This window comes from Lipotes vexillifer, unplaced genomic scaffold, assembly GCF_000442215.2.
Source record: "Lipotes vexillifer unplaced genomic scaffold, Lipotes_vexillifer_v1.1 scaffold147, whole genome shotgun sequence".
NCBI lineage: Eukaryota > Metazoa > Chordata > Mammalia > Artiodactyla > Lipotidae > Lipotes > Lipotes vexillifer.
Window position 1 is genome coordinate 2230746 of NW_006778796.1, and position 6795 is coordinate 2237540.

Below are 6795 nucleotides of genomic sequence, written 5' to 3' on the forward strand. Positions count from 1 at the left end.
TTTTCCACGTGCCTAGCATAGTGCCTGGCACAGAGTATGGCTCAAGACACATCAACTGGATAAAATTTTAAGATTAGTAAATGGATAAAAGAATAAAGGAAATTTTCTCCTTTCTGAAATCCACCTTTACTTTGTTCAAGTTATATGTCACTGTGTGTGTTATATTAAAGTTATTTATTCACATGCATTATTTTTTTAACCAGGCTGTAAGCTCTAAAGAGGAAAAATTCTATAATTTCTCTATGTATCACCCCCACCCGCCTTCTCTCTCTCTCTCTCTCTTACACACACACACACACACATACACACACGTGCACACACACCCCCCAAGAAAATCCTATGCGGTAGATACCAAATAATAGTGTCTTAAATAAATGTGGGGGGAAAAAAGTAAGTGTCTCAAGATAAGTGGAGAAAAGCCAACTATAGTTTCACATGTTTCCTTTCCCAGGAATATTTGAACTGAAAAGAGCATCACTGAAGAGTTATGCCTGATAAGCTAACGGGGTTTCATGAAAATGCAAAACGGTGTGATTCAGCTCACCTTATGAAATCAAAAAAACTTGCCCCTTTCACGGTATAATTCTGTATATGCTTATGAATATGAATACACAACACAAAATCATGACTTCCAAAATGTGGCTGTTTGTATGGAACGTTAAAATGATTATTTGTCATTTGGGGATGTCTAGTATACAAACATTTTTTTCTGTTTGAGGGAGTAGAGGTGGGGTTCCATCTCTTACTACCTAAAAAGAAAAAGAAAAAAAGTGTCTTTCCCAGCCCTCTGGCAGTTGGGGCATGGCTGTCAGACATAACATTAACCAGCAGACATCCCAACTGAATTCTTGAACCTTGAGAAAATAATACAAAAAATTTCAGAGAAAATTAAGACCTCAATAAAAAACTAGAAAGCAGAATCTATAATATATAAGAATTGTACGACATGACCAAGTAGTCTAACGTCTGAAAATCAACCAATGTAATATACCATATCAGTAGAATAAAGGACAAAAGCCACATGATCATCCCAACAGGTGCAAAATAAAAGCACTGCACAAAATCCAATACCACTTCATGACAAAAAAACAAAAAACAAAAACAAAAAACAAAAAACTCAACAAACTAGGAATAGAAGGAAACTTTCTCAAGCTGATAAATGGCACCATGGAAAACTGACCTAATATCATACTTAATAGTGAAAGACTTAATGCTTTTCCCCTAAGGATCAGGAACAAGATGAGGATATACACTCTTGCCACTTCTATTCAACATCGTACTGAGGTTCTAGCCATGGTGATTAGGCAAGAAAATGAAATAAAAGGCAACTAGATTGGAAAGAAACAAGTAAAACTATTCCATTTTCAGATAACATGATATTGCATACAGAAAATCCTAAAGAATCCACTAAAAAGCTAACTGAATAAAGTGCATTCAGCAAATTTGCAAGGTACAAGATCAATATACAAAAACCAACTGTGTTTCTATACATTACCAGTGAGCTATCTGAAAATGAAATTTTGAAAAGTTCATTTAAAATAGCATCCTAAAGATCAAATTCGTAATAAATTTAACAGAAGAGGGATAGAACATACAGTATAAAAACTATAGAAACGTTGAAAGCGATTAAAGAAGGAATGTGTTAAAACCTAACATTTATGATACCACACATCCTGTTTTACTCTAGATAAAATCCTTCTGAAGTTTTTCCAGTGGAAACCAGTGAACTTTTTTAACAGCTTTGGGAATTTTTTTGTATGATAATTTTTAAAATTGAAATGTGTACTCTTCAAACGAATTAAGGCTTGAGGTTTTCCAGGAATCACCTTTTAAAAGCGTTTGTACACATTTTAACACTTTGATATTTTCTAATTTGGTTTTGTATATTTTTATGTGTACACAGTGTACAAGACTTTTTTTCTTGTAAATAAAACATGTTTTCATTTGTCTAAAAAAATTTGTAAAAAGAATCTGTTTACTCAGAGCAGCTGTGGTGAAATTAAGAGTTAAGCACTAGCAGAGCATCTAAGGATGAAGATGCTTCTGACAACAGGGACTGACTTCCTGGAGGCCAGTCCAGTGATATGTAGAAAGGGATGCTCCTATCTGCAGGATGAAATTTTGGTTGTGACATGACTTCAAATTTTGGTCAGCTTTCTTAGTCTATTTCTTGGGCCCTCCCTTAAATTCAGAGATCTGTATATTACCCTTTCAATAAATTCCATTTAGCCAGAATTGGTTTCTACTTTTTTGTAACCAAGAACCCTGACTGGTATGGATATTACTGCTGCTTAGTTTTCCTCCTCTCCTAAAGATTTTTGCTTAGAAAGGAAAAGCCCTTATAATTCCTAAAATATATACGTATTTTTAGCCCTAAGTGCCATTGTTTTCCCAATGTTTAACTCATTTTCACAAAAACATTCTAACTTAATAATAATAACCTCATAATGCATATATGACTAATCCTATTTTTATAAGTGATAAAACTAAAGTTAAAAGAGGTTACATGATAGTGTCTAATGGAAATCTAGATCTGCTGAGTCTAAATCCCGAGCAATTTCTACTATAATAAGCTGCTTCCTTAATTTTCTGTCCTCAAAGCACAAAAAGCACATTAGCTGGCCTCTCCTTAAGGAGGATGGCATTGAGCTTAAGTAGACCCCCACACTAAACAACATTAAAAACTCAGCAATAAAGAAATAGTTACATGAATTACTTATATGCAGTCAATGGAACAGGAAAGTCATTAACAGTTATACTTTCAAAAGTATTTAGTGACATGATGATATTAGTTGCAAATTTTAGGATAAACACTCAGAAACAAATCCAATTTGAAGACATATGTGTGTTTGTCTTATATATGTGTATACATGTATATGTGTATACATGTCTTATATATGTGTATACATGTATTAGACAGACATAAATATTATAAAAAGTGCTAAGCATTAATAACAGAAAGATAAGGAAAGAAAAGAGTATATTGTGTATTTGAGGAGAAATAGCAGGAGATAGGCAATTATAAAGACAATCAATAGCTGTAGTCTTGGGCCTTGAAAAGACTGGGCCCATGCAATCCTACCATGCTATACTCACCAAAAACCTATTGCGTGCTCAAGTCCCTGAGAAAGCCACACCTTTCCTTTCTGTGTCGGAGATTCCCATCACTTTTGGATTGCTTGTGGCTCTCACAGCTTCCCAAAGAGCCAAGTCCTCCCATAGCTTCCTGAATGCTGACCTCTCCTGGCCATTTCCGATATTGCACTTCTTACAATTGAGACACATTTAATATCGAGGCAGCTGTCAACCTGTTCTCTTCACCCGTTGCAGATGAGCTAAAATGACCACAGGTGCCTAAGACGCTAACGCTGCTGGAGACCCATTGCCAATAATCCTCCTTGGTGTCAGTCTTGCCACTATCCAAAGCCAAGTCCACCCTGGGTGGGCATTCTTAAGAGCTCTCTCACCACCTAGCCCTGGGCACCAGAGACTACTCTGTTGTGGACACTTTTAGACTCAGGGAGTTTTTCCAGACAGGGTTTCCATCACTGATTTGAATTTTCTCACTCTCATCTGTGTTCCCTGGTTTTATGCCTTTCTGCTCACATCTGTGTCCTCTTTCTGCCTCATTGAACAGTATGGCTGGCTTTGATCATTAAGAGTCTCCACAGCAGCCGATAAAACTGCTGAATTTGGCAGCAATATCAGTTATGAGAGAAGGAAGACTGGGCCCTTGGATGACTGAAACTCCATCTGCCACTCTGGGGAACTCTCAATGTTAGGAGCTGTGTCCTCACATCTAAAAGGAGGCTCCACAGGTCTCCAGCTGTGGTGGGAAACAGAGCCTCATTGTGGTCAGTCGTTAGGGTCATCACGCCACCACCAAGCAAACTAATGGGTCATAAAACTGTTGTAGCCACTAATGACCAGTGGGCTCTCAACACAAGCAGCCCAACACAATCACCTGATGAGGGCATTTGTCAGTCTTTCAAGCAATATTTTCTCTTCATGCCTAGAGTTAATGGCTGGCTAGGATAGAATTAGAAAGCAAAGCTTTAACAATGAAGACTATCCAACTGGTAAAATGCGTCCGATACCATTTATATTATGGTCACAGCCTGACAAACAATGTTAGATGGATTATTTTAGATGATACAGATTTTCAATGATAGCCTTGGGATTTTCTAAGGGCCGTTCCCTTAGAAAGCATCCACACGATTTTGAGTGTTTCTGAGCATATCTGTGACCAGTCTTTCTGAATTTAAACTGTTATAGGGCCCACTAAATCACACAAATTTCACCCCAGGGATGAGAAAGAGGAGTAGGAAGAAGTGGAGAAGAAACAGCACTCACCACAATGAAGCAAGAGTGGGGCTGTTTAAGAGGCTGTGAAGCTTTGCATTTCCAGTCTGCAGAGTCAGCTGGAAGCACTGTCCTCAATCATGGTCTCCATTTCCCAGTGAATCTTTGTATCTTGCCTACAGCATGTCTGCTTTCAATTTAAGTCAAGTTTATTTCAGGCCTTGGGCCTGCGGAGTCCTGCTAAGGACAAGGTCGTATAACCTGAACAATCTGTCTTTGTTTTCCTAGGGTGCAATTTCTTTGCCTTTGCAAGGGGCCTGGGACCATGAGTACCCATTTTACACAAACATGTGATGAAGAGAAATATAATCAAACAGGGAGTATTTAAGAACCTAAACTTACACGGATATAGAGGACAAACTAGTGGTTACCAGTGGGGAGCTGGAAGGGCAAGATAGGGATAGAGGATTCAGAGGTACAAACTACTGTGTATAAAGGATATATTATACAGCACAGGGAATATAGCCAATATTTTATAATAGCTATAAATGGAATATAACCTTTAAAAACTGTGAATCACTATGTTGTACACCTGAAATTTATATAACATTGTACACCAATTACACCTCAATAAAAAAAAGTGTTTTGAAAAAAGAACACAAACTTGGTCCTGATATTGTGAAGGATATATTAGAAATATATATTAGCTAGAATGCGTTCAGTGCAAGCAACTGAATACACAGCTAAAACTGGTTTAATTGGTAAGAACAGTTATTTTCTTCCATAACAAAAATTCTGGAGGCCAGGCAGTTCCAGGGTCTGTGTAGTGTTGCCTTAAAAAAAATGTGTGCACAATGTGAGAGTTGAGAGTTAAGTTTTATCTGGGACTAAATGAGGACTGCAGCCCGAGAGACAGCATTTCAGATAACTCTGAGAAACTGCTCCTTTGAGGAGGGGAGGGAAGAGCCACGTTATATAGGAGTTTTTTCAACCAAGAGCAGGTAATTGGGAAGTCAAAAGATTATTGTTAAATAAAGAAAACCAGACATCTCAAGTTAAGGAATTTAGCGCTTTTCTACGTATGGGAAGATGCAAGAGTCTGGGCTCACTGAAATCATTCCTGTGATATACACCTCAGCTATCTGGGGCCAGGAGCCGGTGTTTTCACATCCTGAGTCTCCTCGGGGCTCACCAGCTCATGTTGCAGGGCTGCAATCATTGGTGACTGTGACATCCTTTGTTTATTGATATGGCAGGAAATATTCATTCCATTTACAAATATTCCATTTATCAGTAGTCACTCAACAGAATCAGAGGCCCATGTTCCATACAGCTTTCCCCTCTGCCACTCTTAAATAACTGACTCACTTTTGGCTCTTCTCCTTGGAGTGGCATGATCGCCATCAGAGTTCCAGACAACCACAGAGAGGCAGAAGACAGGATATTTTATTTTCATGCATTTTTCAAATAAGAGAGTTAAATATTTCCCAGAAACCACAGAGCTGATTTTCATTTAGGTCTTATTGGCTAGAATTGGGTCCCCTGCCCAAGTCTTAGCTGCCGGAAATGTAGCCAAGAGAGTATTTAGGCATCTTCAGCCTCTACGGCAGGAGGAGGAGGATTCTGCCAGCGAGGAAACACAAAGGGGCTTGTAGGATGCTTCAGCAGTCAACACAACCCGCCACAGTACAAGGTACATTTTACTCTCAAAGAGCTTACAATTAACTATTAATAATAACATCATTTTGTATGGTGATTGACAGTTCACAAAGTCCTTTTGAATAAATTATCTCACTTAATCTTCACATTGCCCTGCAAAATAGATTAAATTACCCTTTCCATATTTTTAAGGAGGAAATTGAATCTCAGTATGGAAAAAGACTAGTAATATAGTACAAATTAAGCTTCCTCAACCTTGTAAGTCTACTAGTAAACAAACTTAGAAATCACAGGGATCAACTGGAATTGGAACCAGGTAGGCAGATCACCACCAAAAATCAGCCAATAGTCTAGGAGAAGAGGAAATGAGCAGACAAGAAAAAATGAATACCCAGTGAATAGGTAAATCTAAGGCAGGGGTCATGAATGCAAGCCCTATGAGAAGTTTAATTCTACAGTATTTATTGGGCACTTACTGTTTGTGCAAAGTTTACACTGTGGAGAAAATCAATATGAATTAGACTTAGTCTCTGTGCTCTAACAGCAGAGTCTAATGTAGCCCCAATTAGTAAATGCTCTGACAGAAACATGGAACTCAATATTTCATGAATAGTTAAGGGAAGAAAAAAGAATGTAGGCAGATTTTAGAGAGTAGGACACCACAGTCTTTTATTCAGCTCTCTTCTCCCTCCACATGTGATGTTCATTGTTAATGAGAGTTTACCTTCTTCCTACGCAACTATTTTTGGTTCCCAGATCATCTGACATGAACACCAACCAGCCAGGATGGATGTGGCCAGGGTGCCATATTCTTTTTTTTTTTTTTTTTTTTTT